Here is a 12307-nt window from a genome sequence, read left to right on the forward strand (position 1 = left end):
AAGATTACCAACACTCCATAGAAACTGCTGGAGCACCCGCAAAGGTCTTCTTCCTACCCCAGGTTCAGAAACTGCAAGCACTCTGGTAAGGCACCATAACTTATCCACAACTAGAAGTCGACTGATCTTGGGACTCAGTGAGGAGTGTGGTAATTGGATTCATTTATCACGAACCAATAACATAGAAAACATAACTCTTTTAAACACATAGGCGGTCATTACAACATAGGCGGTAAAAGCTGCTTACTTTCGTGCAGAAGACCGCCAACACACTGCCGCGGAATTCCGCCACAGCTATTATGACCCACAGCACGGAATCCGCCAATATTCAGACACCCACACAAGTCCGCCACACCAAAGGTCAGTGATAAACTGGCAAAAACAAAACCTCCACCGTCACGCCAACAGAAATACGCCCACTCTATCACGACCCACGAATCCACGTGGCGGTCTTTCAACCGCGGTATTCCATTGGCGGTACACACTGCCGCGCTCAAAATACACACACATCTCCAAAACACCACCACATTGGACAATTCGAAATACACACACCTGATACACATACACACACCACTCCCACAGACCCATTACAATTTAAAACACACACCCACATCACCCACAAACCCCTACGACCACAATTACCGAGACAAGCCCAGAGAGAGACACCACCATCAACAATACTAGCATTCACAAGCACACAACACCATCACCCACATAACTTCCACGCACCTCACACAACAAACCACTACATATCAGCACACTTATCACACCACCCCACACATTACCCACACTACCCCATGGCACGGCAAAGACACCCCAGGTTCTCGGAAGAGGAGCTCAGGGTCATGGTGGAGGAAATCGTCCGGGTAGAGCCACAGCTATTCTGATCACAGGTGTAGCACACCTCCATTGCAAGGAAGGTGGAGCTATGGCGCAGAATAGTGGACAGGGTCAACGCAGTGGGACAACACCCAAGAAATCGGGATGACATCAGTAAGAGGTGGAACGACCTCCGGGGGAAGGTGCGTTCCGTCGTCTCAAGACACCACATTGCGGTTCAGCGTACTAGAGGCGGACCCCCACCTCCTCCCCCACAACTAACAACATGGGAGGAGCAGGTCTTGGCGATTCTGCATCCTGAGGGCCTCGAAGGAGTAGGTGGAGGAATGGACTCTGGTAAGTCAAATCTTAACTATTACATCCCCCACCCTACCTGCATGCCATCACATACCCCCACCCTCACCCTCACCCCCATCACTCCAACTCCTCACAAATGTCCCAACATCACAAATGACCCATCCCAACACCAAGCCCTGCATGCAACAACAAAGCATGGGCACACATCACTAAAGCATGTCCACTGCACATACCCATACACCCCCTAAAACATTATCACACAAGGTCCCACACAGGAATGCAAGCACTGGGGTACACAGTCACCCACCCATTGCACACCATGTCACACACAGATGTAATAAACATCCTTTTATACCCCTGCAGGACCACTACCCAACGTCACCGGACAGGAGGGTCCACACATGTCCACATCACCAGCAGAAGAGCCCCACAGTGATGACAGCACCTCTCTCCAACTGGATCTAGATGACCAGCCCGGCCCATCGGGGACCTCGGGACAGTCGGTTCCCCTCACACTGGCACAGGCCACCACAGAGCTTCCCCCCTCTGGAAACACCAGCACAGCACCCACCCAGCGGGCCCATACCTCCGTCCCCAGGACACGTCAATCAGCAGTGTGTCCACCACTACAGGGAACCCAGGCTAACCCACCACCCCAACAACAACAGGGACCTGGGGGCAGTGGCAGTGGGCACACGGTCCAGGGGACGGAGGCCCAGGAACACAGGGGAACTGGGATGGCTGCTGTGCGACAGGGGGAGGACAGGCCAAGGGAACCCACTCTCCACGAGGCCCTCTCCAACATCATGGGAGCCTACCACCACTCCCAGGAGTCAATGGTAACGGTACTGGCAAAGTTTCAGGAGACCCAACGCCTGCAGGAGGAACAGTATTTGGGCTTCAGGGAGGAACTCAAAGCCATCAATTCCACCCTGGGCACCATCGTAGGGGTGCTGAAGGAAGTACTCAACACCAGGAGGCACACTGTGGCACTACAAGGGGCGCCTGACACTAGCCTGGACGATGAACTGCCCACCACCTCTGCCGGCGCTAGTGGACAGGAGGCACCACCACAGGACCACCACACCAGCACCCCACCCCCTGCAGAGGGAGAACCACCTCGCAAACAGTCCCTGAGATCCAGGACAAAGACAGAGAACGATGCCAAGACCCCCGCCAAGAAATGAGACCACCCTGAATGTCATCCTTCTGTCCCACTTTGTCACCCTGTCCATCCTTAAACTGCCCCAGCTCCACTTCCTATGCCCATTTGGGCAATGCACCTGTGAGACTAATTGACTGGACTCTGCCATCGACATTCCTCCACCATCACCCCTCACCGTTTTGCTACCCCCTCCAATATTGAGCACTAAAATAAACATCCTTAAAGCACAAAACAATCTGGAGTCAGTCTGTGTTTTCAGAATAGTGTATTAGCAATTACAGTGTCAAAAAGCTCTTTCATTGTAATATCAACATACCTATGTCACACAGCTGTAGTGCATGATGAATCAAAGCAGAAGTCACACTGTGGGACACACATCTGTGAAATCGTAAGGGAAAGTGACAACTCAGTGACCATATACTGGGTGAAAACGACAGACAGCAGAGAGGTAGTAGTGTTAAAGTACATGTAGTAGGCTGGTTTGTATTCTTACCTGTGTCTCACTGGAAATATTGCTGGATCACTGAGTCCATGTTGTCCATGTCTTCTTCCTCTGCTTCCTCGTCTTCACTGTCCACAGGCTCAACAGCTGCAACAACACTGCCATCTGGACCATCCTCCTGCAGAAAAGGCACCTATCGTTGCAAAGCTAAGTTGTGAAGCATACAGCAGGCCACGATGATCTGGCACACCTTCTTTGGTGAATAGAATAGGGATCCACCTGTCATATGAACCTGGCCTTCAGGAGGCCGAAGGTCCACTCGATTATCCGCTATGTACGCCCATGTGCCTCATTGTAGCGTTCCTCTGCCCTTGTCCTGGGATTCCTCACTGGGGTCAGTAGCCATGACAGGTTGGGGTAACCAGAGTCACCTGCAAATGGCGAGGGGCAACTGTTAGACACACACTAACCTGCAGGGATATCCCCGGACAACCATTCCCATTGTCTTGCTTCCAGGTGCTCACCTAATAGCCACACACGGTGCCTCTGGAGTTGACCCATCACATAAGGGATGCTGCTATTCTGCAGGATGTAGGCATCATGCACTGAGCCAGGGAACTTGGCATTCACATGGGAGATGTACTGGTCAGCCAAACATACCATCTGTACATTCATGGAATGGTAACTCTTCCGGTTTCTGTACACCTGTTCACTCCTGCGGGGGGACCAAAGCCACATGTGTCCCATCAATGGCACCTATGATGTTGGGGATATGTCCCAGGGCATAGAAATCACCTTTCACTGTAGGCAAATCCTCCACCTGAGGGAAAACGATGTAGCTCCGCATGTGTTTCAGCAGGGCAGACAACACTCTGGACAACTCGTTGGAAAACATAGGCTGGCACATCCCTGATGCTATGGCCACTGTTGTTTGAAATGACCCACTTGCAAGGAAATGGAGCACTGACAGCACCTGCACTTGAGGGGGGATTCCTGTGCGATGGCGGACAGCTGACATCAGGTCTGGCTCCAGCTGGGTACACAGTTGCTGGATTGTGGCACGGTCAAGCCTGTAGGTGATGATCACATGTTTTTCCTCCATTGTCGACAGGTTCACCAACGGTCGGTACACCGGAGGATGCCGCCATCTCCTCACATGTCCCAGCGGACAGTGCTATGAAGGACAACAGCGAGCACAGAGTCAACCAACTGAGAGGTACGAACCCACAGCTTACACAGAACACGAATCATAATCCAAAAAGTGGCCTGTATGTGTGTTGAGTCTAGGCCTAGGTATGTGTGACGTAGTTAAAAATGAAGCCATGTGGGCCCCAGAAATGGCAGCTGCCTGACCTGTAAATTGGGACAAATGGATGTGAGGTAACAGCTGGCGTTGTACACCGTTGCAGTAGGCGGTCGAAGACCGTGGCGCAATGCTGCATTGGTTAACATTGGACCCTATGGGTCCCAGGAGCCAATTACGATATACGCCGGCGGTGACGGTACGCACCGCCGTGGACGTGACCGCCATTTTCTATCTGTTCAATCACTCGATACCTGATCTTCGACAGGAGAGGACCTACACTGCAAGTGCTGCTGTGACCTCGGTCTGGAAGAGACAATGGCTCGTGCGTCTGGGGAAAGGGCCCCTGACTTCACATTGGAGGAGTTGGAGAAACTCGTGGATGGGGTCCTCCCACAGTACACGCTACTCTACGGTCCACCAGACAAACAGGTAAGTACACTGGGAGCATACTGTATGGGCTATGCCTGTGTGGAGTAGGGTGGATGTAAGAAGGGGGGAAGATTGCGGCGTGCATGAAACGAAGGTGAGTGCATGTGCCACATGGCAAGGGTAGGGATGGGGGCCAATGACTGTGATGGTGCAGTTCGTAATAAGTTCCTCTTCTCCCTGTACAATTCATGTAGGTCAGCGCACGTCCGGACCCTGGGGGTCTACCACAGACAGATCACCCACTGCCAGAAATGATGGGAGGATATTCGCCGCTGGAGCAAGAAGATGGCGGAGGCTCAGCTGGGGATGGCCTCCCAACGTGGGAGGGGTGCCCGTCGCACCATGACCCCCCTGATGTTCAGGATCCTGGCGGTGGCGTACCCGGAGTTGGATGGGCGCTTGAGGGCATCACAGCAGCCACAAGGTGGTGAGTACACTCTCATCCTGCTGATTTTGCATGCAGTGGAGGGGTCTGGGTGGGGGAGGTGGGCTGTGGGTTTCCCTAGGCCAGGGCGAGTTCCGTTGGCAAGGTCCCTCCGTAAGGCAGGCCGTGTGGCACCCCACCCCACCTCTGTAGAGTGCCAAGTACACCTAGTCATGTCCCTGTGTCATCCATGTGTGCAGAGGTCGTCCATAGCCTAGTAGGCTATTTCCCAGGAATTGAACAGTGGAGCCCAAGAGCGTGGCGTAGTGCAGGGGGCTTGTGTGTCTGTCGTGTCCGCCAAAGGCATGCACTCAACGTGTCTTTCTTCAGTCCCCCCCCCTTTTGTGGTCTCCCTGTTATTGTGTGCATTAGCATCATCAGGCGGAGGAGCAGTGGCACCAGAGCACGAGGGGGCTGCATCCCACATGGCCATGGAGGGCCACACTACTGACTCGGACTTCACCAGTGGGACGGAGGGCGAGGGGAGCTCCACGGCGGGGACAGGAGCTGAGACCAGCGACACAGACTCGTCCTCTGATGGGAGCTCCCTTGTGGTGGCGGCAACATCTGTGCTCCCCCATCTACAGGTACAGCCGCCACCCCCCTACCAGCACTGCCCTCCCAGCAGCCCCTCAGCCTTTGCCCCAGGCCCGCTCACCCGGGAGGGTGGGCATCACCTTCGCCCCAGGCACCTCAGCCCCTGCCCCAGTCACCCCTGCTGCCCTCAGTGAGGAGGCCATTGACCTCCTCAGGTCCCTCACTGTTGCGTAGTCTACCATTTTGAATGCCATCCAGGGTGTCGAAAGGCAGTTGCAACAAACCAATGCATTCCTGGAGGGCATTCCTTCTGGTCAGGCGGCCCTTCAGCGAGCTTTTCAGACTCTGGCCTCAGCACTGATGGCAGCCATTGTCCCTGTGTCTAGCCTCCCCCCTCCAACTTCCTCCACTCAGACCCAATCCCCTGTACCCCAGCCTATCACAAGCACACCTACAGACCAGGGAAGCTCAGGCAAACATAAGCACCACACATCCCACAGGCACTCACGCAAGCATCACACACATGCAGACATAGCAACATCCACTGCCTCCACTGTGTCCCCCTCCTCCTCGTCTCCCTCCTCCCTCCCAGTCTCGTCTCCATTCACACCTGCATGCACTACATCTACAGCCACTACTGCCATCACCAGCACACACACCACCACACCCGCTCACGTGCAGTCACCACCCCCACTACCATTCACTACCATTCACACGTCCCCTGTGTCCTCTCCCAGTGTGTCTGTGACGCCACCTCCCAAGATACACAAACGCAGGCACACACCCACCCAACAGCCATCCACCTCACGACAGCCTCCAGCGCATGCACCTTCACCCAAAGTCAGCAAACGAACACCTCCTACAACCACAACCTCTTCCTCCACTCCCAAACCCCCTCCAGCTACCAGTCTCAGTGTCTCCCAAAAACTTTTCCTGTCCAACCTTGACCTCTTTCCTACACCTCCCCCACCCCGTCCATCTCCAAGGTCCCGAACTAGCACCTCAGCCACAACATCTCCGGGACCAGTGGTGCCTGTAGTCACCGAAATCTGGAGTGCACCGGCCACCAGGGCAGCCAGTGTAGCACGGAGCCACAGCACGGACAGCCCCCCACCTGTCAAGAATCAAAAGTTGGCCAGTGCCCGGCGGGAGAGGGGGAAGACTCCAGCCACCAAAGCCTCTCCCAGGGGTCCCAGTGGGAGTGTGGAGTCAGCTGCGACACCTTCCAAGGTGGGGAAGGGCCACAAGAAACCAGGAAAGTCTGGGAAGAGCAGCACAGCGGAGGAGACCGCCATCAGCCCCGCTGGGCCAGAGAGGACCGCCAGCACAAGCCCCGCTGGGCTAGAGAGGACCGCCAGCACAAGCCCCGCTGGGACAGAGAGGACAGCCAGCACAAGCCCCGCTGGGCTAGAGAGGACCGCCAGCACAAGCCCCGCTGGGACAGAGAGGACCACCAGCACAAGCCCCGCTGGGCTACAGAGGACCGCCAGCACAAGCCACGCTGGGCTAGAGAGGACCGCCAGCACAAGCCACGCTGGGACAGAGAGGACCGGCAGCGCAAGCCCCGCTGGCACAGAGAGGACCGCCAGCGCAAGCCCCGCTGGGCCAGAGAGGACCGCCAGCGCAAGCCCCGCTGGGACAGAGAGGACCGCCAGCGCAAGCCCCGCTGGGACAGAGAGGACCGCCAGCGCAAGCCCCGCTCGGACAGAGAGGACCGCCAGCAGCTGAGTCACTGCAAAGGAGCCCGCCCCTCCAAGCACCGCTGAACAGGGCACTGCCGCTCCAAGCACCACTGAACAAGGCACCGCCGCTTCAACCACCGCTGAACAGGGCACTGCCGCTCCAAGCACCGCTGAACAGGGCACCGCCACTCCAAGCACCGCTGAACAGGGCACTGCCGCTCCAAGCACCGCTGAACAGGGCACCACCGCTCCAAGCACCGCTGAACAGGGCACTGCCGCCTCAAGCACCGCTGAACAGGGCACTGCCGCTCCAAGCACAGCTGAACAGGGCACCGCCGCTCCAAGCACCGCTGAACAGGGCACCGCCACTCCAAGCACCGCTGAACAGGGCACCGCCGCCTCAAGCACCGCTGAACAGGGCACCGCCGCCTCAACCACCGCTGGCCCATGAGCGCCAAGGACACTGACGCTACTGAGTCCATCACAAGCAGGATGAAGCACTCTGGGCACAATGCCCCCACCAGAACCAGTGGAGAGATACATCCACTACCTCTGTCCTTAGCAGGATAAAGCACTCTGGGCACTATGCCCCCTCCAGAACCAGTGGAGAGATACATCCACTACCTCTGTCCTTAGCAGGATGAGGCACTCTGGGCACAATGCCGCCTCCAGAACCAGTGGAGAGATACATCCACTACCTCTGTCCTTAGCAGGATGAAGCACTCTGGGCACTATGCCCCCTCCAGAACCAGTGGACAGATACATCCACTACCTCTGTCCTTAGCAGGAAGAAGCACTCTGGGCACAATGCCCCCTCCAGAACCAGTGGAGAGATACATCCACTACCTCTGTCCTTAGCAGGATGAGGCACTCTGGGCACTATGCCCCCTCCAGAACCAGTGGAGAGATACATCCACTACCTCTGTCCTTAGCAGGATGAAGCACTCTGGGCACAATGCCCTCTCCAGAACCAGTGGAGACGGTTATCCACTTGAGAGACTGTGGCTTTGCACTTCCCAGGATAAAGCAGAGGGCAACCCACCCACTTGTGAGACTTGAGAGACTGTGACTTTACACTCCCCAGGATGGAACAGTGGGCAACCAACCCACTTTAGAGACTTGAGAGACTGTGGCTTTGCACTCCCCAGGATGGAACAGTGGGCAATCCACCCACTGTAGAGACTTGAGAGACTGTGGCTTTGCACTCCCCAGGATTGAATAGTGGGCATGTGGCCCCCTCGTGGATTTGGCGTTGTGCACTCAACCGGCTGAGGTGCCCCCCTTTCCCTCCCCCTGAGGTGCCTGTTTTCTTGCTCTCTGATGCCCCTGGGGTGTTGTCTCTGTCATGGTCACGGATCTTGAGTGGGCCTCGCCCATACCGTGTGGGCCCAGTGTTCCACAGACTTAATTGGAGCACTCCAGGACTACTATGCTTGGTGTATATTTTGTTTATGGAGTATATATTGATTTTTGCGTACTTGGTTTTAATATATTACAATGGTTACACTCATTTTCTTTTGTCTTTGCATTCTTCCGGGGGGTTGGGGGGTGTAACTATCATGTATTAATATGTATTAGTGTGTGTGTTGTAGTGGGTGAGGATGGGGGTGTTGCGTGTGTGTGTCCCTGTTTTTTCCCTCCCCCCTCCCCTGTGTCGTAGGTGCAGTACTCACCGTGGTCTTCAATGCCGGCATTCGTGCTCCTGGTAGAGGAGCAGGAAGACTATCACAGGGATAAATTGGAGTTCCGGCTCCATGGTGTCCTGATTTCTCATGGGGTGTGTAGAGGTGAGCGTTTTCCCTTCGAAATCCTGTTTCCGCCGTGTTTTTATCTGCGGTGAATCCGCCCCGGAAAAGGTGGCGGATTGGTAGGTTGTGATACTGTGGGCATTACTTTGTCTTCGCCTGTCTGTTGGCGGTGACCGCCAAGCTGTTTGTTTGTACCGCCGTGGCGGTCAGAGTGTTAAAGTCGCTGTCTTTGTTGGCGGTTTCCGCCACGGTCGCAATTGCAAATTGTTTACCGCCGGCCTGTTGGCGGTCTTACCGCCGCTTTAACACCGACCGCCAGGGTTGTAATGACCACCATAATCACATTTTACCATAAAGAAGCCTCCAAAATGAATAACGTTTCAAAGCTTTATTAAAACCGCAAAGCTAATGTAATGTAAATGGTGTGCAAAACTAAGTTATAAACATACATGACACCATAGGCTGGCCAAAACGTCTAAAGAGACTAATCCTACCTAGCATCATTACTGTTAGGCACTCCAAAAGAATAACACAGATTAACAAGACTATAATATGCACATTAAAGTCAAATTTCAAAGCAGATGATGGTGACATCAGTAAATCTTCAAAAATCATTTAACAGCAATCAGTTTTCAGGGCTGGACCATCATTATCTCTAACAAGAATGTGAACTTGCATGTGTAGGAATGGGCTAACACATGTGGGCAAAACAAAAGAAAGGAAAAACAAAAGAAAGGACAAAAATAATTTGGATAAATCATCCAACTGGAGTAACTCACTATAAAAATACACTGGTGTAATTATCTAAGCTGGAAAGGAAACAAAAAAACATATTTAGATTACACTTTTTCTTGGACCTGACAGCCTTGGGGCGGTCATGCCACAACTTTTTGCCTGCCTCCCTCCACTTTTCTGATGCTGTTTTTGCTGGTTTTAGGACTATGCACACTTTACCACTGCTAACCAGTGCTAAAGTGCAAATGCTCTCGCCCTTAAAACATGGTAACATTGGTTCATACCAAATTGGCATATTTGATCTACTTGTAAGTCGCTAGTAAAGTGCACTACATGTGTCCATGACCTTTAGACTGAATCGTACTAGTGGGCCTGCAGCACTGGTTGTGCTACCCACATAAGTAGCCCTTTAACCATGTCTCAGTCCTGCCATTGCAAGGGCTGTGTGTGCAGTTTCACTGCCACTTTGACTTGGCATTTAAAAGTACTTGCCAAGCCTTAAACTCCCCCCTTTCTACCTATAGGTCACCCCTAAGGTAGGCCCTAGGGAACCCAAAGGGCAGGGTGCTATGTAGGTAAAAGGCAGGACATATACCTGTGTGTTTTATATGTCCTGGTAGTGGAAAACTCCTAAATTCATTTTCCACTGCTGTGAGGCCTGCTCCTTTCATAAGCTAACATTAGGGCTACCCTCATACTCTGTTTGAGTGGTAGATTCTGATCAGAAAGGGGTAAATAGTTCATATTTAGTATTCCCAGAATGGTAATAGAAAATCCTGCTTATTGGTGAGGTTGGATTTTATATTACTGTTTTAGAAATGCCACTTTTAGAAAGTGAGCATTTCTCTGCACTTTAAATCCATCTGTGCCTTACAGTCTGTCTCCAATCCACGTCTGGGCTGGGCTTGTTGACAGCTCCCTTTTGCATTTCACCCAGACAACCACAAACACAGGGTACTCAATCACACCTGCACTCATCTGCATACTGAAAGGGTCTTCCTGGGCTTGAAGGGTGGAGGGGCCTGACACTTACATTTCAAAGGCTAGTGGTCTGCCTCATACAATGGACTGCCAAACCCCCTACTGGGACCCTGGCAGACAGACCTGTACTGAAAGGTAACCTTGTGCACTTCAAAACCACTCTTTGAAGTCTCCCCACTTCAAAGGCACTTTTGGGTATAGAAACTGGGTCCCTGGCCCCACTGACTTGGACACTTTCTGGGACAGACACTCTGAACCAGATCCTGCAACCTGCCAAGAGGAGCTGCCTGGCTGCCCAAATGACTAACCTGAACTGCTTTGCTGGGAAGGACTGCTGCCTTGCTGCTGCACTGCTGCCTTGCTGGCCTCTGGCTCTGCTGAGAAGTGCTCTCCAAGGGCTTGCATTGAGCTTGCCTCCTGTTCCTGAAATCTCTGGGCCAAAAAGGCTTCTACTTTTCAAGGATACTCCTTGTGCGGTGAAAATTGATGCACAGCCTGCCTGAATCGACACACAGCCTGCCCAGCGGTGATAAAATCACTGCATCGCCGAACCGGAAAGACACAGCCCGGCTCCCCGAGTGGAGATTGACGCAGCACCTGTATTTCGACCGGAACTTCGACACACAGCCCTACCAGATTGAAGTATCAATGAGCGGAATGTCGCAGCCCGACGTGAGGAATCGACGCAGCACCTGCCGTGCAACAGATCCTCCGACACATCACCACCCCGGATCGACTCAGCACCTGTGGCTTGGTCCTGCATGCCCAGGATTTCACACATCGTCCCTGGGCGTCAAAACACCCCGCATCGCAGTGTGGATCTAAGACTGCACACCGGAAATCTATGTAAAGCCCTTGCAGCATAGGAAGAATCGACTCATCGTCGGTGCATGTCTGGAAATCCGACGCACACCTTCCTTTTTCCGCACATCTCCTCATCTGCGGTCTTCGTGCGTGTAATTTTGACGAATAACAGGTACTTTGTGCACACAGGAGACAGTTGTTGTTGCTAAAGACCTAAGACTCTTCTTATCATTGCAATCGTTATATTTCAACTTGTGCTTATCAAATCTTGATCATTTTTACCTTAATTTACTCAGGTAAATATCTTATATTTTTCCAAACCTGTGTATTTTTGTGGTGTTTTCACTGTGTTATTGTATGATTTATTGCACAAATGCTTTACAAATTGCCTTCTAAGTTAAGCCTGACTGCTCAGTGCCTAGCTACCAGAGGGTGGGCACAGGATAATTTGGATTGTGTGTGACTTACCCTGGCTAGGATTGCCGTCCCTACTTGGACAAGGGTGTATACCTCTGCCAACTAGAGACCCCATTCCTAACACTTTTCCTCATGGAAAAGCAGACAGGAAAGTTTCATCAAGCAAAGCATTCACCGTTACGCAGCATCAGTAGACAGCAGTATAAACCACAGAGGGTAACCCTGCCAAACCCAAGAGGGGCTGGGTGGAAACTATTATCAACTAACTACATTGCCCACAATTGGACTGAACATAAACTCAACCATGCAGCAGCAAACAATATATCTTTAACCGCTTCTATGCCTTGGACGAGATGATCTCGTCCAAGGCTACAGTTCCCCTGTGGAAAGACCTTCCCCTTCCACCCCTGCCCCCCCCCCACGGCAATCCGATGACGTCAGCGCGCGCACAGCACGCTGACGTCATCTAGTGTTGCCGGGCGCGCTGGAAGCCATTTGCT

This window comes from Pleurodeles waltl, chromosome 1_2 (genome assembly GCF_031143425.1).
Source record: "Pleurodeles waltl isolate 20211129_DDA chromosome 1_2, aPleWal1.hap1.20221129, whole genome shotgun sequence".
NCBI classification, from domain to species: domain Eukaryota; kingdom Metazoa; phylum Chordata; class Amphibia; order Caudata; family Salamandridae; genus Pleurodeles; species Pleurodeles waltl.